Below are 27517 nucleotides of genomic sequence, written 5' to 3'. Positions count from 1 at the left end.
CTTATGGAGGATTAAAATAAATCTCTACTAGAGCTGTTTGGAGGGATTGCGGGGGGTAGTGGGGGAGGAATGCAATTCACAAATTTGTCTTCTGAGTTTTTCCTGTTTTTTTTTTAAATCTACCAGCATCAGAATTCCCCCCTAGAGTCATAGATTCCAAGGCCAGAAGGGACCATTGTGCTCATCTAGTCAGGCCATAGAATTTCCACAAAATAATTCCTAGATCTTTTAGAAAAACATCCAATCTTGATTTCAAAATGATCACTGCTGGAGAATCCACCACAACCCTTAGTAAATTGTTCCAATAGTTAATTACCCTCACTGTCAAAAATGTACACCTTATTTCCAGTATGAGACGGCTCCAGTGATAGCCATAAAGCATGTAGCGGTGAGCTACTGCTCAGAGTAGCAGTCATTTCCAAATAACATACCCAGATCTATACTATGTCCGCACGAGGTAGGGAGAGGAGCTTTTTAGCCACATGTTAGCTAATATGTAATTGACACATGGTCAGGGCCAGATTTAGGGGCCTGGGGTGGCAGACTTGGGGGGCACTGAGTTCAGGGTGCTGTTTTTGGTTGTTAGCAACAAAAGGGAAACTAGAATGCTTGAAATAACATCCAAATTTATCGTCTTATATGACGGGGTAAATCATGCATGCAAATCGTGCATCAAAGTTGTGAAATGGGCTACAAATGCAATAAAATTAAGGTATTTAAAAGTTTAACAAATGGAAGGAGGGGTGCTGATGACAGTCCTTGCTTGGGGCACCATTTGGTCTAGGGCACATGGTAAAATCCTAGTGTAGACAAGACAGCTGTACCTTTAACATGTGTTAGCAGGTTGAAGTAAATCATAAGTGTTTCTGTCTCCAAGTGTCTACCTTGCTCTGCTGACACATGTTAACACTACAACTAACTTGTCCACATTAGGATTTTACCATGTGTTACTTTCCATGTGAGAGCAGATTGACGTGATCAGGAAGACTAATAGCAACCTCAGGAGAAACTTTGCTGTATTCTGGATGGGATGATGGACAACACCATGGAGGTGTTGCCATCCTTTTGAAGAAGGGAGTGGAGCAGTCCCTGCTTGAGTGGAAATACATCAACATCAGACATTTGAGAGCCAGACTGTAAGGGAAACATAATAATATCACCCTGATTCAGTGCTATGCTCCGACAAATGACAGTCATGAAGAAGCAAAGGACAAACTCTACCTTACACCACAGGTAGAGTTAGAGAGAGTATCACACCATGACCAAACTATCGTCATGGCAGACCTGAATGCCAAGGTCGGTACGGACAACATAAAAAATGACAGAGCAATGGGAAGACATGAGTGTGGCACCATGAATGAAAATGGAGAGAGGCTTGTTGATGTAGTCATCTGTGGAACTCTATTTCAACATCGTGAAATTCATAAGGTGACACGGTGTTCTCCAAATGGTAGAGATAAGAACCAGATTGACCTTATGATGATCAATGGCAAATGGCAACACTTACTGACAGATGTAAAACTGAGAAGGGGAGCAGATGTTGGCAGCAACCACCACCTTGTGATAGCGTTCATCAAGCTAAAACTGGGAAATGCGGGTCCATCAAACAAGGGACAGAGACATTATGATGTTGATAAGCTAAAGTCCCCTGAAATACAGAAAGCCTTCGTCCTGCAGTTAAAGAACAGGTTTCAGGCACTTGCAGACTGTGATGAAGAGGAGGGGAAGGTAGATGAGGAGATCAACAAGAAGTGAGACAAAGTAACAACAATCTATAAATAGAGCAGTGAAGCCTGTTTAAACTACAGGCAGAAGAAAAGAAAGGAGTGGATTACACCCAGCACATAATGTGGATTACACCCAGCACAGTAATGCCATAGAAACTAGACAAGCCCTGAAAAAAAAGTTTTAGATAAAAAATCTCAGAAGCTAAAGGCCAAATACTACGAGCAGTATAGCGAGGCACACCAGGAGGTCAAATGCCTTGTGAGAGAGGACAAACAACACTATATTGGTAATCTGGCAATACAAGCAGAGGATGCAGCTGCCTGTGGTGAACAAAGAACCATCTATAAAATGAAGCAGTTTAGCAGTGGCAAATGGCAGACACTAACAAACACACTCATTAGGAACAAACAAGGCCATCTACTGACAACAGTAAAAGAACAAGAAATGTGCTGGAGAGAGCACTTCAAAGAACTGCTGAAAAGGGAGCCACCTAAAGAGGAAGCAAACATCCAGGAGGCAGAAGAAGATCTTGATATCAACACAGATACCCAACAAAGGAAAAGATCATCCAAGCCATCAAATCCTTAAAAATGGGAAAGCTCCTGGCAAAGACAATTTGAATGCAGAATTGTTCAAGGTAAATCCTGAGTTAGCAGCATCTATCCGGGCCTCTCTATTCACATAAGTCTGGGAAAGGGGAAAAGTGCCAGATGGGTGGACCAATTGGGATTATAGTGAAGATACCAAAGAAAGGAGCTCTCAGTGACTGTAATAACTGGTGGGGTATCACACTTCTATCAGTGCCAAGCAAAGTATTGTGTAAGATCCTAGTCCAGCATATATCAGAGGCAGTTGATAATGTTCTCAGAAAAGAGCAAGCTGGTTTTCGGAAAGGGCGTGGATGCATAGACTAGATTTTCACTCTACGAAACATAATAGAACAAATGCTCAGAATGGTAATGTCAACTCTACATAAACTTCATAGATTTTGAGAAGGCCTTTGACAGTATTCACAGGACTAGCCTATGGCACATTTTGCAGGCATATGGAATCCCTCTCTATATAATCAACATCATCAAAAGTCTCTATTCCAACATTATAGACACATATCTATTCAGGGAACACCATCATAGGGCCTAATCACATCAGCCACGCTATCAGAGGCTCGTTCACCTGCACATCTGCCAATGTGATATATGCCATCATGTGCCAGCAATGCCCCGCCGCCATGTACATTGGCCAAACTTGACAGTCTCTACGTAAAAGAATAAATGGACACAAATCAGACGTCAAGAATTATAACATTCAAAAACCAGTCGGAGAACACTTCAATCTCTTTGGTCACTCGATTAGAGACCTAAAAGTGGCAATTCTTCAACAAAAAAACGTCAAAAACAGACTCCAATGAGAGACTGCTGAATTGGAATTAATTTGCAAACTGGACACCATTACATTAGGCTTGAATAAAGACTGGGAGTGGATGTGTCATTACACAAAGTAAAACTATTTCCCCATGTTTATTCCCCCCCCCACACACACACACACTCACACTGTTCCTCAGACGTTCTTGTCAACTGCTGGAAATGGCCCACGTTGATTATCACTCCAAAAGGTTCCTCTCCCCCCCTCCACTCTCCTGGTGGTATTAGCTCATCTTACCCGATCACTCTCCTTACAGTGTGTATGGTAATACCCATTGTTTCATGTTCTCTGTGTATATAAATCTCCCCACTGTATTTTCCACTGAATGCATCCGATGAAGTGAGCTGTAGCTCACGAAAGCTTATGCTCAAATAAATTTGTGCGTCTCTAAGGTGCCACAAGTCCTCCTTTTCTTTTTGCGGATGCAGACTCACACGGCTGCTACTCTGAAACCTGTTATAAGTCTGAAAATCATCAAAATACAACACCAAAACCAAACTCAAGCTTTATCAGAGCTGCGTACTTCCAACACTACTTTATAGTACATACATTTGTGGAGGGAGAAACACAAACTAAGGACCTTATCCTGGACTAATGAAGTCAAAGACTATTTTTGCTATGACCTCAATAAGAACTTCGATCCAAAGAGTCCCACTAAAGTCAATGGAAAGATTCCCCTTGATCTTAGTCCGTTTTGGATCAGAACCTAAATTCTTCTGTTGCAGCTTTCAGTGTTATAAGACATAAAGGCTCTGCTTCCCTTACAGATCTCAAGTCCTGTTAGTCTGCCCACACACTGGAATGACTTTAAAAGCTTCCCAATGGAGAGACAGTGATAGAGCACCACATTATGATGATGCCTGCTTGTTGCTGATGAGAATCAAACAAAGATACCCCTCCTTCTCCCTCGTGCTAACAATAAACCTCATTGACCTGCCCATTGGCAATGCAGCTCAGTGAAAGCCATTTTGCCTGCACACTGACCTGAATAATCCAGTGCAAGGTAACCCGAGAGGGCTAGCATGTGGATCTCACAATTCTACAACATAAATATAACCGTGGCTTCTATCGCAGAAGCCTTGCTTGCACAATCATTATTTAACTTCAAAGAAGCAATTGACAACCTTCCCCAGCACATGAAGAACACAGAAAAGATCTATTACAAGAATGATTAGTATGCAAACTGTACCAGGGTCCTACAGGCAGCTCTTCCTCAGTAAGTTCAGCTGTAACCTATGAAATCATAAACAAATCATCAGCGCCCAGCCTATGTTTACAGCAAAATCAGTGGATGAATAGGCAACATGCTTTTAATTCTATTGAAAACACATTTTTCTTGTTATTTAATATACTATGCTGGAACTGAATGGAAGCTGGAGACTAAAAATAAATACTCCATAGAAGAATAAATCAGCTTCCTGCACTTATTAGTTATCAAGCGAATTTATTCCATTCCTTCCTGGCCTAGAATGATAGGCGGTAAACATGCTGCAGTCTTTTCAGAGTGTCGCAGCTGCCACTCCATTATGCATTCCCTGAGAGCCCTAAGAGGAATTCTCTGGGTCAACCAGAATTCCTTTTGGGGTTCACATGGCATAGCAGCCCTGCCACAACCTCTTCAATGTTGGTGATGACATTAAGCCACAGTCTGGCCAGTGCACTGTAATGATTTCCATCTGAAGATTTCAATGAACTTTACAGGCAATTACGTCAGGGACAGATTGCGGCTGCCCCTGATGTTGATGCACATGGGGAGAAGAGAGAGGATGGAGCCTCTCCACTTCATGCCATTTACAGGAGCAGTCCCCTGCGACTTAATGGCACAGCTGAGCCCTTAGATGCAATGGGTGGGTTTCAAGTTTTAGACAGAGAATAAGAGTTTACCAAGCTAAGCCTCTTTCTCACCAAGACAAAAAAAATCCCCAGTTTACAGAAACATTGGGCCACATACCATGATCAGTGGAACTGGAGTCTAAGGGCCTGTTCCCTGGAAGGACTTATTGACCGCACACCGGGGAACAAGGAATACCAGGAGTTAGGCGACTCAGCCACACAGATATAGCAATCCACAGGGGTTAACAAAGTCCCACTTGTTCAACTTAATCTGCATTCAGCTTCATTCTTTCTGAATGAAACACGGTAACAGTGTCTGAGCTAGGAGTTCTCTGCAGCTGGCAGCATGAGCCAGTGAACTTGGTCTGAAACACCTCGGAGCTCTGGATTTTGCAGAGACAAACCTAGCCCAGCAATTGACCCAGTGGAAGGAGTAGCTTGAGCTGGACGTAGACCTGGCCATGCAGGAGGACTGCAAGAGCAGGAAAGTAAAACTATTCATTTGCCTTATCGGAGAACAAGGCAGACAGGTCTGCAGCACTCTGGAGCTCACCACTGCCTATTGCGCCCAAAGCAGAACAAAACCATGGCGTTTTTCACTAGAGATCAATCTGAAGGGGAGGACATAAACCCGTCTGACTGCCTTTCGCACACTGGCTGCTAAATTTGGGGACTTGGGCTCCCAAATTTGGGACAGGATAATCTGCGGCATTTGAGATCACCACCTATCGGAGCAGCTGCTCCGGGAATGAGATCTCACATTAGACAGATGTTTAGACATGGGGCATGAAGCAGAAGCCTGAAGAGAAAGAATGAGTGCCCTAGGAGGTGGAAAAATCTCTTTCCTCCCCCATACCCCAAGCTATATGCAAAAGAGTGCAGGCGGCCAGGGTGGCATAACAACAGGGAGTTGCATTTACCATGGGAGACAGCATAAGGGGGTAAAGGAGGAGTGCTCCACACTAAGACAGCATTGCAAGAAATGTGGCGAGTTGAACCATTTTAGCAGCATGTGCAAGAGCAAAGGAAGATTCCAGACAGATTCAGTCAGACTTGCACAAGAGGGGAAGGGCAAATCAGATGGGAGTGAGGACATCTTGACTTTCTCCTTGCGTCTGAGAGCAGATCAGGTTCAGGCTGTCCAGAAAGGAAAGCAACAAGGGATAATGCCAACCTCCATGCATGCAACAACAGTAATAAGGAAACACCCTGTGCAATTTAAGCTAGAAAATGAGATTCCTCAGGGTGAATTGCAGGTGCAATGTAATAACATGCAATGCGAGCATAATGCAGCCCATTGGAAAATGTGACCTCAACAGGTGCCTTGAAGGAAAGCTGTGACTGGAAGCAGACCCCACAATGGAATCTGTGTGCTCAACACAAAGGAAATTCCAGTGGCAACACATAATCCAGTAAGTAGAACAGGGATATCAGAGCACCTCTACAGACCAGTACAGCTTGGGTAAGCAGCATGGTGGGGGTGGGGATAAAGACAAGGCAAAGACCAGGCAAATTACACACCTGCATAGACCCAAAGCCACTGAACAGGGCATTGAAAACATGCCTCTAGCCACTGCTCACAACTGATGACATCTTGACAAACTTTCCAAAGCCAGAATTTTTACTGACTGACGTGAGGGACAGGTTTTGGCTCAGAAGCCCAGATAAAGAGTCCAGCACGCTGACAACCTTTTCAACATCATTAAGTTGCTACAGATGGCTGTGCATGCCAATGGGCATAAGCCCAGCACCAGACATGTTCCAGAGAAGGCTCTCCCAAGTACTAGAAGAGCTGCCTGGGGTGAAAATAACTGCAGATGATATCCTCACTGTAAATGAAGAAAGCAATGACACAGAAGCCTAATGAGATGTTTTTTCTAGAAAGATGCAGGGACAAGAACATAAAACGCAGCCCAGAAAAAAATGCAACTTTAACAGTATGAGGTGACAAACACCAGACATCTACTCACAGCCGAGGGCTGAAAACAGATCCCAACAAGATCAAGACAATCAGAGACATACCAGCTCCAGTGGATGTGGAAAGAGTATAGTACTTCATAGGAATGATAAATTTTCTGTCCAAGTTCTGTCCACATCTGGCTGCAGTAGTAGCTCACAAGGCAGGATGTTGAGTGGGTTGAGCAGGTCCCCAACAGCATGCATTTGACATGCTAAAACAAATGATGATGGAAGTTCCTCTCCTGGAGTATTACCAGTCAGCAGAGACACTGACACTTCAGAGTGATGCATCAGAGAAAGGACTGGGTGTAGCTACTTTGCAAGAGCAGCCGGTTGCTTATGACAGCAGAGCCCTGTCAGAGACTGAGCAGGGGTACATGCAAATAGAAAAAGAGCATGGTATTTGGAGTGAGGCCATTCCATCAGTACACCTATGGCCACCCAGTAATAGTGCAATCAGATTACAGCCCTCAAAGACAATCATGGCAAAGCCCCTTCTTACTGCTTCAAAGAGATTGCATCGCTTGCTGATGCACCTCCAGCGCTACTAGGTAGACATCAGATATTGTCCAGGAGAATTACTGGTGTTTGCTGACACCCTGAGCAGGAAATATTACCCAGTATCTGCAAGCTGGGCAAAGAGGATCAGGACACTGACTCCACTGACATGTTACTCTGTCTCCCACTTTCAACAGCAAAAAGGGCACCCAACTATAGGCAGTCAAGAGAGCAATACTAGCAGAGTGCCTGAAAGACAAAAGACAAATACTAGTAGGAGCAGAACCATATTTTCAAATTGAAGACATGCCAACCGTGAAGAAATTAATCATATTTAGATAAGAGAGCTATTGTCCCCACCTCATTATGTAAGGATTTCATGGAAAAAGACCTTCCCCATACCGGTGTATTGACACCTGTCTTAGATGGACTCAAGAGGGTCTTTACTGTATGGGAATGAACGCACAATTCCATTTCTCGATAGAAGGGTGAGTCATCTGCCAATCGTGTGATAACTACCACCAGAAACACTGTTAACACACAAGCTACCCCAGCACAGGGGTACCAAAACAATCCAGCACAGATACTGATGGGACAAAGGACCAAAACCCTGCTACCAATGAAGGGAGACCTGTTGCAGACAGAAGGATGGATATATCACTGAGAGGAGATGGCCAACAATGAAAGGAAGCAGACACTGACCGGCTGGCACTGGAGACAGGCACTCCTGTGAGAATCTAGCCATAAGAGATAGACCCAGAAGGAGTGGACCTAAAGGAGTCATGAGGGGTGCAGAGATACAGAAATCCTCATAGAACAGAGAGACAGAAAACCATCTGGAGGCCACGGGAAGAGAGGAGACTCCACAAATAGATATTTTCGTAGACTTGGAGACAGATGACAGGGAGACAGAGGTGGGTTACTCCTGGTACGATAGTCTGTTCAGAAGACCAAACAATCTTAAAGATTACGTAACCAGCTGAGTCTGTGGTAAAGGTGAGACTCCAATTCAGCTATGTGCTAGCAACCTCTGTTCAAAGGGGCATCAGGTGGGCGATTTGGCATCAATTATTTGGTTTTAATGTTTATATTAAAATGGTTGTAAAATTGTGAAGATAGATCATGATCAGTGGAACTGGAGTCAGATGGCAAATGTTGCCTGGAGGGACAGTTACTGATGAGACATCAGTGGAATAGGTAACAAGGGGAGTTAGACTGAAAGCAATTCAGCCACATGGACAGAGCAATCCACAGGGTTTAAGAAAATTTCACTTATTCGGTTTAACCTATGTTTAATTTCATTCTTTGTGAATGAAACAGGCCAGATCCTTAGCTAGAGTATACCAACACAGCTCCATTGATGCAATAGAGCTATACCTGTTTATAACAGCCAAGCCTCTGGCCCATAATGCCAAACTATTAAGGCCACTGGGACCATAATTTAGTCCAGTGGTTCTCAGACTGTGGGTTGGGACCCCAAAGTGGTCTTAGACTTGCTGGGGCCTGAGGCCAATGCCAAAACCCAAGCTCCACTGCCTGGTGCTGAAGCCCAAGCCCCTCCACCCACGGTCAAAGCCGAAGCCTGAGGGTTACAGGCTGTCTGCCTGGGGCTGAAGTCCTTGGGGTTGTGGGGTTCGGGCTTTGGCCCTCCCCCACCCGGGATGGCAGGGCTCAGGCAGGCTCAGGCTTTGCTCTCCCCTCCTGGGGTCGTGTATAATTTTTATTGTCAGAAGGGGGTAACAGTGCAATGAAGTTTGAGAATCCCAGATTTAGTCCAATCATTTTCCATTTGTTTTGAAGAGGCTAAAATATGAAGGTTTGAAACAAGCTACTGTGATTATATCATCATTATATATGGATTTTTAGCCTCAAGTGCCCTTGAATTAACATGATAGACTCACAACAACTGCAAAAAAGCTATTCGGTCAATAATCCATGAGTTTCTGTCGGAAAGATTTGCACATTATATTTTTGTTAATCCATTTTCAGAATTCACACAGGTATCAGAATATGTATTTACCTGACATGCATCATTACTGCACAGAGGTCAGTGGAGTTAATCCAGATTTACACCAGAGATGAATCTGTGCCAGCGACTCTTTTTTCCACTCTGGAGCATAGTAAACACAGTGCCACCCTCCCACGATGCTGTCTGTTTTAAGGGTATAACTGATGAAAGGTTACTGTACTCTGATCTGAAGCTCACGAAATACCTCAGCCACCTTGTCTCTTCAGCGTAATACCTTTTATTGGGCCAACTTCTGTTGGTGAGAGACGCAAGCTTTTGAGCCACACAGACTGAAGAAGAGCTCTGTGTGGCTAGTAGTCTTATCTTTCTCACCAACAGAAGTCAGTCCAATAAAAGATATTACCTCACCCACCTTGTCTCTCTAATATCTTGTGCCTGACATGGCTAAAACACTGAAGTCCTTTAAATATAAACGCTCCATCTCTGAATCTAGCAGAATTCTTTGGATCAGAGACCAGGCACAGAGAAGCTATGCTGCTGTTAAATGGCTGATTAGTTAATTCTGCCAAACATCTGAGGACATCATTAGTTATACAAATGGCTTGAATTTTGATCAAGTGAACTGAAAAACCTGCTGCCATGAAACTCCATGTGAATCCTGTTTCATCAGACCTCAACATGTGTTACTCAGTGAGAGGCCATGTCTCCTAGCTCCATCTGAAAGCCGGTCCAAGCAAGGGCTTAAGAATCATCTTCTTTCTCATCCTGGGAACCATTTTTTCTCCTGAATCCTTCTACCTCTAGACCACATTGGCATACACTTCCTCTTGATAGGAAACAGGATAAAAACAGCAGGTCCCCAGGCCTCATCTGGCACTGCTTGTTAAAGTATGCTGGCTGGCATGTAGGTGAACCACTGCCCTCAGCTGGATGAAATCAGACTTGCTCTAGTGTTTGAAACTTGTCCACTAGTGGCTGTTCTATAAGAAACAGTAGCTCTAATTATTCACAGTAAATTATCTCCTTTAGATCAAGCAGTAGATAACTGTGTTTTGAAGCAGAGCCCTTGTTTTCTATTCCCCATGTCCAGTGTTCGAATCTTTAATAAAAAAAAAAAAGGAAGTGCCAGCAGACACAGAACCAGAATTTTCCTAAGGAAAGCGCCCAGAGAGATGACCCCCTTCAGTAGGGCACCTGTCTTAGTTCAGAGATGTTGGCAGGGTGACCCACAGGCACAGCTCAGCTTAGTGCACAGCTCACTGAGGTCAGAGCCGGCTAAGTTTGCAGGACCACAGCCAGAGAAGGAAGTGCTTGGTCATAAAAAGCCCAGGCGCCCAATGCCAGGGCAGGGCACAGCCTGGACTGCACAAGAGAAGTTATCTTGCAACCCCACAGACCACCAGGGCCACTGTTCTGTGGAAAGCCCTGGCATGCAGATTGCAGCTCCCCTTTCCTGGTACTGTCCCATCCAGGGCAGGAAACTTGGGGAAGTGCCAAGGCCTCCCTGCCCAGATCACAGCACCACGACTCCAGCAGGGGCTCCACTATTGGAGATGGATGCAGGCACCCCCGCCTGTTACCAAGTGTCTGGGCGACACGCCCCTGGCCACAGGGACACCCCACACTGCAGTCTCGGGCAGAGCTGGGAGGGGAAATGGTGGCTGCTGGGTCTCCCCTCAGAGCCACCCACGGGTGGGAAGAGAGGCTGGGCCCCTGCCCTCCTCCCTACTGCCCCCAGAATGCAGTTCAATCATAGTGAAATACTGGAATGCTGTTCTGACTGCCAAAAAAGCAGTCCAGAGTATTCTAACATGACTTGAGCCCTGACCAATTTACACATTCCAGGTCAGCCAACAACTGCTGTGCCAGGGTGCAAAGCCTGGGGGATGGTTACAGCTCCACACTCTAGCCAGCAGGAGATTCTTGTGCAATGGGCAACACCTTTCCTTGCCTCCGCATACCATGAGGCCCACTCAAGTACGTCTCCTCCAGATAGCTGACCTCGGCTGGTCCAGAAAATGAGATGCCTCTCGCTAATCCCAGGCCCAGGACATCAAATATCTAGGATGCTGTCTGCCTGAACTTTGTTTATGTTCTGATCTGTGAAGCATTATGTGACTACGTAGCTAGGGACTCCGTTCTCAGGAGAATGCCATACACAAAGGCAATGTGGAGAAAATACACTGCTGCTCATACCACAGAGACGGTGTCAGGTTTCATCCTTTGGCACACTACAGTGATATTTCATACAAGTTCCCCAGAATGTATCATGTGAAAAAGTATCCGGGAAAGTGCCCCTACCAGTTTACAGATAAACCACGTATATGACCAGCAATAAGCACCAGCTTGCTCCCCTATGTACCCTCTTGTGAAATGGCCAAAATTTGCACAGTCCTAAATGAACTGAGCAATAAAATGTTTTTCTAGGATACAAAACAAACAAACAAACTCTCTCAGTGAAGCCTGATAAACTGAGGCAGCCTCCCAAGACATTCCTGCAGCCAACAGGGATATAAATCAGGGACACTAGCCAGAGAGCCAGTTTCAGACTCTCAAGACATATTCCAGAGTTTGGCAACAAGCTAAGCAGGCTCAGTGTGTGTCCATTACAGTCAATAGCCACGCAGTTGGAGGAGGCACTGGAGAAAGGAGCTGGTTCAGAAGACTAGACTACATTGGCATTCTGGTCACATGCATCAACCTCTTCACTGTGTGACTCGGCTGCACTAAGGAAACCATGCACACAATGCAGAAGCCTGCAGGGCACACATTTACAGTGGATGGCATAGTATAGAGGGGATCATGACTTGCTCTATGGTGATGCAGGGGGATTAAAGGTGTCATTTTGTGGTTTTGGTAAATTAGGGCTGGACTGTCTCCCCTGGATTGAAACACAGAATGGGCCCTCTGCAACACCCCTACCCTTCCTTGCACTGTGAGGAGGTCTCTGTGCAGGTGCCTTGCAGGGAAGAGGCTCGGTACCCCCACTGCTGCTACTAGTTAGAGGATGGACTCACTGAGTGGCAAGTGTAGCTGCTGGAGGCATGCCCCCAGGGGAAAGGGGGAGCTAGCTTATGCATCAGGCTCCTGCCACTACAAATCAAAGGAGTGGGAGCTCTTCCCCACAAAGCACCAGGAAGGCCTTGCTCTCTGCAACTCCTCAGGACCTCACACCCATTCCATGTGAGGGGCTGCTAGGCAGGAAACCCCGCCAGGGTAGGGTAACTGCTCTCCTTAGCTTGCCAGAAGGGAGCTACCCCTGGCTGGCATGGAGCAATCCAAAAGAGCCCACAGGGAAGAGCTGTCTGTACTGAAAGACTGTGTGAACCCCCGAAGGGAAAACTATGGTTCCTCCTTTCTTATTGCCCTTCCATCATGAAAGCAGACTCCACACTTTCACCTCAGGGGAGTATTTTCATTTGCCCCTGTTCTGCGTTTCCTCTGGATCCAGCAGGGCTTTGCTAGCAGATGCCATTGTGTGGCAGTTGTGCCTGCTGTTATTTATAGCCTCATGTAGCACCATCTGGTGCTAGAAATGCAGAAATTCAGTCTCCCATTGAAAAAAAAAATCAGGTACTGCCCTTGTAGTAGTTTTTGTTTTGTGTTGGTTTGTTCCAATTCTGCTCTGACGTCCTTGTGTTTCTGGGCAGTTGGTGTAGGCAGGACCTGACTTCCTCCTGGCTGGTAGACGTTAACATGACAAGTTGTTTTTAATAGTCTCCAGCAGCTACACATGGGCCAGAGTTACAAAAGGTTATAGTGGGTCACAGTATTGCCAACCTCAAGCATTTAAAAATCATGATTCAGGCCTCCCAGAAAATCAGGAATTGGCTTAAAAATTATGAGGTTTTCTTAAAATAATAAATTTTGGGTTCTTTTTCTTTTGCCTTCGGGGACCTGAGCCTTTAGGTCACAGTCACGTCACATTTTCAAGCTTTTCTCCACAACAACGAGGGTTTGTTCAAAAATGTGTTAGCCAGTCATGTTTATATTTTGGGTCATCCTCAGGGGAACGGGGTTAAGATGAATCAGTTAGCACATTTTTAATCTTACAATCCTTGTCCACACTAGCTCAGATTGTCCAAGGAACCTCAGGGAATTTGAATTGTATTTAGGTGCCTAACTCCATTGAGCTCCTTTGAAAATCCCAGTCACTAAGGGCAAAATTGTGTTTAACCTTGTGCTAGTTCACACATTTTTAACATGATGCACTTTCCCAATGTAGATAAGCACATGCTTAAATGTAAATTGTAAATTAAACCATAATCCCTTACATTGCAAACCACCCAAGACCCTGAAATCAGGCCATAAATGGAGATGCTGAATAGACAGGAATAGTTATTCAGGAGTGCTCTTAAGAAATCTCTCTCTCTCTCTAATGGCTGGTCTACATGGCGCAGCCATGTGTACTAAAGGGGTGTAATTTCTAAAGCATACCAACATGTTGCGTTCTAATTGGCCCATGTAGATCCTGATGATGTGCATTCAAAGTTCCCTAGGATATGTTAACATAGGGAACTTTTAGTGTTTGCCAGCAGGGTCTACATAGGCCAGGTAGTGCACAACATCTTGGTGCGCTGTAGAAATCACACCCCTGCAGTGTGCACTGCCGTGTAGACAAGTCCCAAGTTTTTCTAGCATTCCCAGCTCTGCTGCCTAATGATCTCAGGTGAGTGAATGTGAATTGTAATTAGAATCTGCAATTTTTTTTTCAATAAGTAGAAAAGAAAAGTATCACTCTGAGCCTGATCTCCTCTGATACTAATGGAAAGTGGGTGTAACTCCACTGATTTCAGTAGCGTTACATTAACGTAACGCAGGAGTAAGAGGGAGGAGAATCAGGTCCTGTACATTTACCTATTTTGTGAATATGTATTTTTCTGTTGCCATGTTTTATTATTTTTCAGGAGCTGTCATAGCTTTTAATGGCATGGCTGTTGTGTAGTGTCTTGTGGAACTAAATCTGGCACAGGCACAGAGTTATTGCTCTTTTACTAGCTGGACTCCATCAGTTGCTCCATACTCTAATACATCCTGTGCAATAGACTGACTTCCAGCTATTTTAGACTTTTGCAGGTTATAATATGGTGGCCTTAAAGGGATACATCATTACATTTCTTCCCAAATGATTTACAAGCCTATCCTGGGCAGATAAACATAAATGTCTCTATATTTTTTTTTCTGATGAAAAGTCTGTCATTATTATAGTCCTGCAGACTTTCACCCCGGTTGCCTTCTCATTTCTCTGGTCACATTCAAAAGACTGTTTTCACACTATGTTTTTGCAATGGTGTTAAAGAAGTCTTTGTTTCAAAGGTATTTAGTAGACTGCTATGATTTGGAGGCATTTTACCATCAGCAATCTTTTGTGGCTTTGGGCACCTTTTTCTTGCATAATGTTCTTGCTTGTTTTCTTTGCTGGCATCTCTGAATGACCCAAAATAGAAGGCTGGTTCTGTGATTCTCTGATTATGCCCCTCCAGAGTACCTCTAACAGCAGTTCTGTTTTTATTTTGTCTATGTTTACCACCAGAATTTTACTTGCACAATGAGTCTCTGCCTGTTCAAATGAGCTTTTATACTTTTCCCTTGTGAAAATCCATTAAGAATTTCCTGAACCTTCAGAAGTTCCTTTTCAAGCACTGTCTTTTCAGTTTGCAAAAGCTTGAAATCTTGATTTGACTTTGTCTTCCAGCTTCTTCACTTCAGCTTTTCAATTTCACAGCATCATCATTTGTGCATTCTTCTTTTCTGTGAGCACTTCCAAATAATGCTGCAGGTGCACCCTTGAGAGATCTCTTTCTCTTCTCATTCTACTTTCGTGGCTCTGCAGTTCTGATAGGTCTGCCGTCATGTGTTCATCTTTCTTTAATTCTGTATTATCTTCTCTTGGAGCCAATGGCTGTCCAGCAGTTATACTTTGCTTGACGTCTACCTAGTGCATAACCAATGGCTTTTGACCTTATAGGACTACAGGCTTCATGATATACACATAGACTGTACATGGTTTTCTATGGTCAAAGCTGGTGACTCTACCAATTCCATAGCTTGTCCAACATCCAACAGTCTGTCCAAGGTGAGCTCCGATTTACTAAAAACTGTCCAGGGAAGCTTTGTTCACTTTTTCATCTCACTCTTATATTCCATAACGGCAAAATTACATGTAAGTGCCAGTAGGTATAGCCAGGAATTCAAATTGATTACTGCCTCACCTGTTTATTGTCTTGTTTGCCTGAAGACAAAAGTTTCATGTATCATATTCTTTTTCTACAGAGGCAAGAAACTAGAGGCACTTTCGAAAGATCTTCATCTCTGCCAGGGGTTTTGTTGGGCAGGGAATCAGAAATGACATTTGCCTCCTCACTCACATAGTGCAACCAAACCAAATCCAGCTTGTCATTTTGGATTTCCAAATCCAAGCCACAATCAGCAGATTTATGTACCAGCTTGTCCACTGCTGCCATTGTTGATTAGCTGCTGCATCCTTGGGGATACTGAATGCGGTGAAAGTAGGTAATGTAAATACTATACTGTTTGTATCTTTCTTTGTTGCTTTGCGGGATTTTAACTCATTTTTCCTAGTTGCACCTTTACATGATTTTCTGTCAGGTTTTTATCTAACTTGCAGCTGTTTTATGTACTTTTGTTACTTCAGACTATGCCCCCCCCAATACACTGAGTCCCTGTAACTGTTGCCCATATCAAAGATGGCTGCCTCACATTTCTTGCTAGCTTCTCTTGCCCGCAATAAATGAGGGTACTACACTTCCAGTCCTGCAGCTACTTTGGTTTACTTTACTTCAATTTCACACCAGTAGGGAGAACAATGTTTTTGCCACATTTCTCCTTGCGGGCTGAGGAAATACATCCCTGTGGCTGTGGTGCTGTCTGACTGCAGATGTGGGATGCCGAGAGCCCTGCGCGGATATAAAATTTGTGTCCGCATCCGAGCCACAATCCGCAAAAATGACCCGTGGATATCTGCGGCTATAAAGCAGATATCCACGGATTTGCAGCGCTCTAGTGATGCCTCAGTGCTGGATTTCTTCTACGGTTAGGATCCTTTTTTGTTTTACGATCAATGCTGTGATTCTCAGATTACAATCTGGTGGCCGGATCATTACACATAGTAGCCAAAGGGAGGAAGAAAAGCCCCACCACAGTAGCAGTCCCTGCAGGCGTTCTGGCTGCCTTAGGGCTGGAGAAGCTAGAATGCTTCCAGGGGGCCAGGTGCCAGAGCAGCCACTGCAACTCCCTTTCAAAGTGTGTAGCCTGTACTACCCCCTACACACACACACACACACACACACACACACATCAGCCTCCGTTTGCTGGCCAGCGTACTGGCCCACTCAGACCCATCCCTTCTGGACAGCCTACCATCACCACTGTGGTGCCCTGCCCCCCTGTGCTCCTGGTCTGCAAGGGCAGAGATCGTGTCTGTCCCTTGCACAGGTTCACAAGGAGGGGCTCCTTGCACCCTCTCATCCCTTTCACAACTATGCAGACCAGCCCCAATTTGCATTCAAATAGCACAAAACTTACAGCTTCATAGAGATCTGGCTACAGCTCTATCCTTATACCAGTAGACAAACAGGATAAATTCACAACAGCTACATATGACTTCAGCATTGTTAGCTAAGGCCCAGATTGTGAGTGCGCAAGTCCCAGTTCCCACTCCAGGAATCAGGAAGGAACATGAAGACACAAAGGGATTGATTTTCCACTTGTGCACTGGAACAAGAGCAGCATCATTGTACACCCTCTGTTCTAGTGAAGGCAGTGACTGCTCCCCCAACCTCAAGGAAGCAGAGCTCTTAAGAGGAGGTGGGGAGGGAGAGGGGACAAAACGGATTTTGCTTGTAGGTTACCTTGAGGCAAACACTAGTATTAAAAGTTTCAGCCTGAAAGGCAAATGTGTCAGAATGAGGGTGTGAAAACAGGGGATTACTCTAATAGACACTGTTTCATAATCTTAGCTGCAGCAGGGGCCACTAGGCACCTGTTATAATATATATACGACTTACCACGCACAAAGAAAAGGAGTACTTGTGGCACCTTAGAGACTAACAAATTTATTAGAGCATAAGCTTTCGTGAGCTACAGCTCACTTCATCGGATGCATTTGGTGGAAAAAACAGAGGAGAGATTTATATACACACACACAGAGAACATGAAACATGAAACACACACACAGAGAACATGAAAGGTTTTCCTCCTTCCCCCCCCTGCTGTTGGTGATGACCAACCAAGTTGGTTATCTTAAGTGATCACTCTCCTTACAGTGTGTATGATAAACCCATTGTTTCATGTTCTCTGTGTGTGTGTATATAAATCTCTCCTCTGTTTTTTCCACCAAATGCATCCGATGAAGTGAGCTGTAGCTCACAAAAGCTTATGCTCTAATAAATTTGTTAGTCTCTAAGGTGCCACAAGTACTCCTTTTCTTTTTGCGAATACAGACTAACACGGCTGCTACTCTGATTACCACGCACAGTCCAGTTCCCGAGAGGTACTGGGCATTTGATGAACTCCTGCAACTCCCAGCGTAGTCAGCAGGTCAGGTTCTGGGCTCAGTCAGACCAGTGTAGCTCTGGAGCAATGGCACTTACTTCAGTGACATACCTGGGGCAGCAGCCAGCAAGGGAAGCCCTGTCAGCACATATTCATTGGGACTATGAAGAAAGGGAGTTGGGAGAGAGCCACACAGGAAGCAGCATGAAGGCATCAGGGGCCTGACTTTCTACTTCTTTACACCCCAGGCCATCATTTACACCTGTGCACGCTAAGTGGATCCAGTTCCCCTAGCTTAAGTGAGCAGAGAATTCTGTTCATGTAGCATTTTGCCCCACTCACCTTGCACAGGTGTAAATGACAACACAAGGTGGAGAGCAATGGAGGGTCCGACTCAGGCACTCCATGGGGATGGGCTTAGTCTACAGCAGATCCCTCAAGACAACCTCCCTGTTTTTCCTACGGCAGAGTTCATGTGGCACGTAGCACCCCATCGCCTGACAGGAGAATTTGAAAGAACTCCATAGGAGGAACCTCAAGGCGTTCTCCCCCCACACACAGCCCCTTTGTGAACCTCTCATGAGAAAACTTGTGGGAGGGGCAGCCTGGGACTGAAGGTGATGTAGAGATGTCAGGATGGCCATCATGTGGGAGACAGCTCTGGCGTTTGATACAGACTGGTCTGTTCAGGGGGCCCAGATGGAGGTGGTACTGGTGATCAGGAGCGTGTGAGTAAGTCACGCCTTCATCCCCTTCCCTACTAGCCCTGCTGTGGATAGATAGCCCTGGACGGGGCCCATCAGGACATTCAGTAACTAATACAATGTGTTACTTTTATGTAGGCTGGAGCAAGGGTGCCACCTCAGCATTTGAGAAGAGGTTCTATCTCTCGCTAGAGATAGGGCAACTTTCAGCAAATGCAAAGTTTATGTTGACTGAAGAGCAGGCAATGGGACTGATCCTGCAAGGTGCTTTGTACCTCCTGAGAGGTAAAGGCAAGCTGCCCTGCCCTCCCACTAACGCCTCTGCAAGCTGAGAGTGCTCAGTGACTCTCAGCACTTCCCAGGACCATGCCCAATCATTATTTTCCCTTTTAATCCCCCCCCCCCCAAACATTGGGGTTTGCTCAAAAATCTCCTTTAACTTGCACAGCTTTCTTGCTTTCCCTAATACTTTGTCCTTTGCTTTGCTGTTTTAAGTCTGGGTTATAGTTGTAGATGGGAAACCTGGTCTGTAGGAATCTAGAAGTCTTGCAGTGACCTGTGACCCCCTCCAATTGTGAATTCGAGCATTTGATGTTTAAATCTTGCAAGACGAAGCATGGGATGGTTTGTAGAGCTCACCAATTTTTTTCCCCCTAGCATCTGCACCTGCTGAGAAAGAAAGCTCCAGCATTGAAGGGGCTTTTACCTCGGGGTGGGCTGAGGAGACCAGATTATGTAAACAACTTGTCTGTCTGAAAAGAGGGGGTCTTGACAACTCCCATGTTGTCAAATGACAATTGTGACTCCTTGCATTTCAAAAGTCACACTCAGATGGTGTCATCTGAAACCCTCTGGGTAATAGTAGCCTTTTGAGGTTATGATATCTCTGGATAGAATTCAATAAAAGAAATTCACTTTCAATTGAAGCACTGGAGCACCGCCAGACAGCCCCAACAATGCACTATGTCTCCAAAGAAAATTGGATTGATCCCCTGGTTTTTATTTTCCCCCCTTCAATTTTCTATTTTTTTCCCTCTCTATTTTTGTGTCTAACCTTATTCCCAGGTTACTTTTTTATATTTCCTCTCCCAATAGCTTGGGATTCTGAAGCTTTTCAAAATAAAACTCAGGACTTAAATAGTAGCAGCTAATAGAGTAACACAAACGCCCACAGCAGCAGCAGCAAGGACAAGTCTCTCTCAATAGCTGACCTTTGCCACATACGCAAAAGAAAATAGAAAAGAAGCCTGCTCTAGGTGAGGCTGGATATTATTACAACCACCAGCTTTCTATTCCTTGTTAAAAGGACTGGTTTAGTTATTGTTTTTGAAGCCAGGCGTAGGCAAAAGTGCACAAAACCTGCCCAAATGCCACAGGCTAACTGTTGGCTTTTTGCTTACGTTGTCATTCGCCTTGCCAAGTTTCTATTTCTGTGTTTGGCAAGCACTGTAATTGTCTTTCTTCTCTCGCTTTTGATCGTCCAAGCAGACTAACATCAGAGGGGGTGGGGTTCGGGGAGAGGTGTCAAACATGTGGAAACACTCATTTGCTTCATCCACATTCTCTAAGTCATCTTCTTGATCTACCTCCATCATTTTTGTTTTAAACACACAATTTCCTCTTGGCTACCAATCAGTTGGAGTGTGTTTAGAAAACTGGATGATAAAAAATGAACACTTTCAAGGTACAGTTCACGTGTGTGTATGCCTCCTATTTGTTCACTCCCTCTGAAGCTCTGGTACTGGTCATTACTAGAGATAGCATACTAGGTTAGATGGACCATTGGTCTGAGACGGCATGGCAATTCTTATCTCCTCTTTATAACACCCTTACTTTATTTTAAAACTATTATCAGCTTTGCATAATTTCATTGTCTGAAATTTAGCATGTTTTGTGTGTGTGTGTCTGTGCTGGCGCGTGAAATCTTGTTATAGCTTAGCCTTCAATAGGGTGCTCATTTGTTTGTGTTTTTTCAGGATAGGTTTCAATTCCTCCCCTGAAAACATTTACCACACAGTTATTGCTTTCCCCTTTCTGTATGAGCGGGCCACTCTGCAGACAAATTTTTCTTATTCTCACTGTAATCAGATTCATTTTCACTCCTGCAGTGAGCGCTGTTCAGGCTGCTGTCTTGCCATTCGAAGATATATAGACCATCCTGCATTCCCGTACAGGCTGTTTCCCAAGCACCTGCGTCAACTCACTTTCTACACACGTTTGGCTCACTGTATAAGCCAGCGGTGGGCAACCTGCGGCTCATCAGGGTAATCTGCTGGCAGGTCACCAGACAGTTTGTTTATATTTGCACGGCTGCCCGCAGCTCTCAGTGGCTGCGGTTCGCCGTTCCCAGCCAATGGGAGCTGCAGGAAGTGGCGGCCAGCACATCCCTGCAGCCCGCACCGCTTCTCACAGCTCCCATTGGCTGGGAACAGAGAACCGCAGCCACTAGGAGCTGCAGGCAGCTGTGCAAATGTAAACAAACTGTCTGGTGGCCTGCCAGTGGATTACCCTAACGGGTTGCATGCCACAGGTTGCTCACCACTGGTATAAGCCCTTTCTTACTGTCTCTATTTCCTAGTTATTTTGGAAACAACAGGCATAGAAAGGAAAAATGGTAGAGTAACAGTAGCCTCGCCCCTTCTCTAAATATTATGATCCTTATTGTGTATACATGACTCAGTTGTTAATCTACTTTAGGACAGATTTACTCACAGTGGTGATCAGTTACTCACCCAAGAAATCCCACTGAAGTCAATAGAACTTATTGGTTGAGAAACTGCTTATCTATATAAGTAAGAGATTCACACTCAGGCCCTTTAAAAGCAAATACAGATGCAGCCTCCTTGCATAAAGGCAGGTTTCATTTTAAAACAGAATATTCTTAGGACTGGCTACATCTGGTCATAAAATGGAAGTATTTTCTGTAAATAATTGCAAAAGAAATGCAAAATGTTCTGCGTTTCCCCTCCCCTAAATTTAAGGTAGAGATTTTCTGTTTTTCAACCAAAAAAAATGAAAACTGAACATTTCACAGGTTTTGGTTGCTTTTGGTTTTTGAAAAAGCTGAAATGTTTCAGGTTTTCACTGAAAATGCCACAGAAAATGTTCACTTCTGAAGAGACACCATTTTTCAAGAAGAAATAATCTAACCAAAAAATTGACCAGTTCTAGAAACAAATAATTTGCAGGAAAGACCATTCCTGTCAGAACCTACACATAGGCTCTTAGTGCCTGCAAACTGCAAGGGAAATTTCAGAGTGCAATAATAAAAGCAAACAGGACATAAGAGAAACCTGCATGAATCTCAGAAGCAGACCTAGTTTCTTTACCTTCTTTTGATACCTGAACAATTGGGCATCAGATACCAGGAAGCTGTCTGTCATTTTAAACAGATGTTTGCAGTGTTTTGTAGCTACGCTGGTCCCAGAATATGAGAGATACAAGGCAAGTGAGGTTGGTCCAATAAAAGATATTACTTCTGTTGGTGGAAGGGACAAGCTTTCAAGTTTCACAGAGCTGTTCTTCGGGTCCTGGCATAGCTATACTAGTAAAAGCCTTAGAGTCGGCACAGTTATTCCTGTATAAATGTGCCTTATAGCAGTGTAATTTATTTCGGTTCTCAAACCAAAATAAACTAGACCAGAATAAGTATTTTTCTATTGGTATAATCCATTTACAGTAGGGGTTTGTGACTTTAACTATATCAGTATGGTTAAAATAGCAAAACCTTAAGTGTAGACAAGCACCTAAGATTTCCCCCAGCCTGCCTGCTTAGAACTGCAGGTGATAAGAAAATAAGTTATTCTTGTAACTGGGAAGAACTTAAAGGTTGTCTTGGAATCTAATTTGCATTCCATTCTCACTGGAGTAAGACTGATTAATTCCTTGGGACAATATGCTATGACTGCTGAGTGGTCAGGATATTTTGGACGCCAGGAGCAAACTATTTCCTCATTTGGAAGCGAGTCATCTCACCAGCGGATACTGTATAATTTACAGTGCCTGTACCCAAGGGCACACTCCTCAAGTCTTTTGGAGTTTCGAAATCAATGGGAGTTAACTGGAAACTAATCTGGGTGGATCTGCTGTGGCTGTTAAATCATTTCATAGACCCTTTATCTCAAATGCAACTTAGAAAAACCAATAAGTATTTCATATCTTTACCATTTTGGCTCTGATAGAATTAATTCAGGCCCTGAGGTACATTTAGTTGTAAGTTTCAGTATACTTACAGAATGATGGCAGCAGTAGAACTAGGAATACAATATTTTATGCAAAGTTAAAGCATACACTACCCTAGAGACCAATCTAGGCACCTACATAACAGGTCTGACCTCCATCCTCCTTAGGCATGGGAGTCCTGGGATCATTTCTAAACATAGATCTCTTCCTTACAGTGCTACCATTAGGGCTGACACAGTTCCAAACTCAAACCTGAAAAGGAGTTTTTAAAAGCCTATAATTACACTTGTTCAGCCTTGCACAATTGTTATGAAACTTACCCAGGCCAGGCAAAAAATCTGCTCAGCCAGCCTCTCTCATCAGGGTAACAACAATGAAAAAATAAATGATACCCACCCATAAAAAACCTACTTGCCCACTTGCCTTGGGCAAGTAAGATTTTTCAAGGCTGATTTGCTTGAATGTTAATGTGGGGAAGAGGCATCTTATGTCTTAAGAATGAAAGTTAAGCTAAGCCCAGTCATTCCATGCATGAAAATACTGTTGCCTCCATGTCTGCTGAACTCAGTTTTCAGTACATCTATTTCAGATTTTCGTATGTGTAATACAAAGCATAATATCAAAAGACAGGTCACCACACTGATTGCTCCTTTGTAATACAATGATTTTAAAACTACACTTAGGAATCACTCTCTCTGCCACTTAAAGCCTACTATACTTTGTGGTCCATTTTGCACAACTGACTTTGAATATGTAATTCCCATGAAAAACAGCAGGAATCCTCAACTGGCAGGAGCCTGCTGGCATCAAGCAAGTATAATGGAAGATCAAAAATCATGTTTTTCTGTAATAAGAGTTTCCAAGAAAATGATTCTTTTTTAAGTCCACCCGTTGGGGTCGTCCATCTTTGCTAAACAGGGCTTCATTACCTATTTGATTTTTATTCCCACACTCCAGGTTTCCCCATTCCCTTTTTAAATAATTGGTTTCTTTATCTGCTTTCATGTTATTTAGCACTTATGTCATGGTACTATTAACCCTGCAGTTAAAATAGAAATACTACATGTTGGCTTTCCATTAGAGGGCGCTGGAGAGCAATGTGATTTACACCTTATTAGAACTGGGAGTTTGGTTGTGTTTTGGCAAATAATTTATCAGCCTAAAAATGCAGTTTTGAGTCAATCAAAAGCATTTTCAAATTTGGTTCAAATTTAGTAAATAGATTTGACTGAAAAAAATAGAAGGGGGAGGGGGAGAAAAGGAGAATTTCCAAAAAAGTCAAAACATTTCATTTCAACGTTTTCAAAATGAAACATTTCAATTTTTCATTTCAAAATTATATTGTTTTGAAATTTAGATAGATTTAACTAAAAAAATAAAAAGGGTAAAAAATACATAAATTAAACTAAATGAATCCCCGTCAGATTGAACAAAACATTGAACAAAACCTGAAATGATTGTTGTTGTTTTTTTGGTTTTCCATTATGATGAGAAAAACTGAACATTTTCGGTTAGCCAGAAATGGGAGTGGGTGTGTGTATTATTAATTTTCAGTTTGGCCACTGAGCTGAAAAAAATCAATTATTTGCCCACTTCTACACATTACCCTTTGCCACCATTGTGTGTCAACATATACCTGCAACAATCTAAGCCTCTATTGATCAGAAGAGGCAAAAATGTGATGTTGTATTAGTTGGGAGAATTGTCAGAAGAATCTAAGGGATTTAGGAACACAATGACTTTCAATGCTCCTAAATCCCTCACACACTTTTGAAAATCTCCCTCCAGAATTAATTCAGTGTTAGCACCCATATGGCACTCTGCGTTTTCATTCAGTAACTTATTGGATCCTCACAACTGGAGCTGGGTGAAAATTTCCTTTTGAACGGTTTTTCCAATGAAATGAAAGTTTTCATGAAAACATTTCAATTTTTTTTTTGAGTTGTTCAGTTTTTAGGTTGCTGATGAAAGCCTGAAAAAATGTCATTGTAAACAAACAGAAATGTTGTTTCCATTGATATTTTCTACAGGAAAGAAAAATTCCTGACCAGCATTACTCACATCAGTGTCCTGTGTGGGGAAACTGAGACAGGGATCTTAAGGCCTAAAGTCAGGCACTTACATGCATATTTATTCACCTAAATAAGACATCTGGGGTGAAATCTTGGCCCTATTGCAGTCAATGGCGAGATTCTAGCTGTGATTTTCTAAGGTCTGAACACTCTGCTTCCTTACTGAAGTCAATGGACCCTGTGTTGCTTAGCACCTCTAAAAGCCAAACCAACTATTGAAGAGCCTTCAATATGGATTTAGGTGCCTGACTTTAGCAACCAAGTTTGAAAATGTTGGCCCATGTGATTTGCCCAAAGCCATGCAAAAAGTCAGTAGCAGGGCCGGAATAGAATGTAGGAGTTCCTGCTTCCTAGCCCTCTGCTTGGAGCACTAGATCACCCTGCGTCTCACAGTCTATATAGGTTTCCTAGATTTGTCAGTACAGCGTACTCCTGATTGCTCAAATAGCAAGGGGGGCTTATTCAGATAATCAGGAGTTTGGATAATCAAGAGGGCAGGAGCTGTTCAGCCATTCAGCAGTAGGGTGGCCTCCCCTGCAGCAGGGGGCTCGTCATCTTCCTCCTCCCTTGCACCTGCAGGGATGGGGTGTCACCGGCCCTGCAGCAGAGCAGGGAGCACTCATGGCCCCGCTCACTCACTCCTGTGCACAAGCCGGGAGTTCATCTTCCTCTTCCTTGCAGTCCTGGCTGGGAGTCTCTGCTTTATTATCTGAACCTCTGCATTATCTTTCGTGAGCTACAGCTCACTTCATTGGATGCATCCGATGAAGTGAGCTGTAGCTCACGAAAGCTTATGCTCTAATAAATTTGTTAGTCTCTAAGGTGCCACAAGTACTTCTTTTCTTTTTGCGAATACAGACTAACACGGCAGCATGAGATTGCTGCAGAGGGCATGTATCTCATGCTGGAGGATGAGGAAACGATTTGGATAATGTGGAGACTTGGATAATAGGGTTTCAGATGAATAGGAGTATACCAGACTGTCAATTCCTCCTCCAGTTCCTGACTGCAAATGGGTTTGCTGGTCACTTTGCTAATGATGTGAGCACCAGCTTCCCTTGCCATCACAGAAGATGGGGCAAGTAGCTTTTAAAGAGTATTTCAGCTGAGCTCACAGGAATTCTTCATTGCTTTGCTGCTCGCTCTTTATTCTAGCTTCCCTGCTGCCAAAAGTCCAGCGGGAATGGTCCTGCTTTGCCTAGCATATACCTGGCACACTAGGCAACAATAAAGAGGCTAAGCATATGAACTCCTTTTTTCCCCCTGTACTGATACTTTTCTTAAAGACACTAGTGATCTAATCCTCTTCACGGGTGAGATGCATTTGGAATGGTGACTATGGTCTGCAGTTCATTTGGACAGTTTCAGATTAGGGCTGGAAGGGGCATGAGCAGGGAAGGAACAAAGGATCACATGGTCTGGAACAAGCCCTTCAGATGAAAGGTTACCCCATCCAGATTTGTTATGGTGCTCCTTCAAGGGATTCCAGCTTTAGCTTTGGTTTTTGTCCAGAGAATTCCCCAAACATGATACCAGTGAACTCATAAAACTGGGCCACGGGAATGGTTCCATACTTTGTTCAGCCTCTGAGCAGCATTAATGGCTGTAACACAGAACAATAAATGAAAGGAAATTCCATTCTTAACTTGCCTGATTGTGCCTAAATATTGCAGCATATGCATTAAGTAACAACACACACAGACCTGAAATCAAGGCAGACGTTGAGACAAAGGAAGATGAAGCCCCAGGCTTAATTTCAAAGTTTACTTTTCTGGCTTATATTTCATATCACAGCATCACACAGATAGGTGAAATGGAGGGGTTTGTATTTATTTCCTTTCAGATGGTTTTATTGGGCTGGCTTGTTTCATAGTAGAATTTGGAAATAGGATGAAAGGTGTGGTTTGGATTTGGGCCAATGGATCCAGTTCAAGTTAGATAGCACTGAAATTGCATGAATTGTTCTTGTGAGATTTCAGCTAAATTGTCAGATGATGGTACAAGCTAGGCTGTTCGCAGAAGCCAGCTCACGCTGCATAGGATTGGCCTACAAAGTAAGCCCTTTCTGGATTTGGAGCTGACCCAGAACTGAAACCAGAGATGGGGGCCAGGGATTGAATGTCTGCAATTAATCATTATGCTGCAACAGACACAAGTGGTCAGGTCCTCAGGGTAAGCTGACTGCACCTAGCACAGCTTGGGGAGCCGGCGGGGGGGGTGGAGTTTCAGAGGGGCCTGTAAGCCTCAGTGCTGCGTTAAGTTGCACCTGAAGGTGCTCTAACTAGAACCCTTCCCCTTCTGTTCCGAAAACAAAGGCCACAAAAAAAGCCCAGTACCGAATAGACACCCCTCCTCTCAGCAAAACTGGTCCTAAAGTGAACAGATCCAGTCAGTGGCGGATTCCCCCAACACAAGTAGCATAGAGCTGCCTTAGCTGTTCCAATGTGCCCCCAGGTTTCTTTCCAGGCCCTGGAATAGGGGATATACCAGGAAAAAAAGGAATGGAGGTGAGTTATCAGTAGTCCCAGGTGATCCCTGGCTGCTGGAATAGCACCTGGGGGCTGCTGGCAGCCAGTATTTTTTAGAGCACCCTTGAGGCTGCCCAAATATATGCTGGGGACCTGGCAAATTCAGAA

This window comes from Dermochelys coriacea, chromosome 3, assembly GCF_009764565.3.
Source record: "Dermochelys coriacea isolate rDerCor1 chromosome 3, rDerCor1.pri.v4, whole genome shotgun sequence".
Classification (NCBI taxonomy): domain Eukaryota; kingdom Metazoa; phylum Chordata; order Testudines; family Dermochelyidae; genus Dermochelys; species Dermochelys coriacea.
This window is presented reverse-complemented; position numbering follows the sequence as displayed.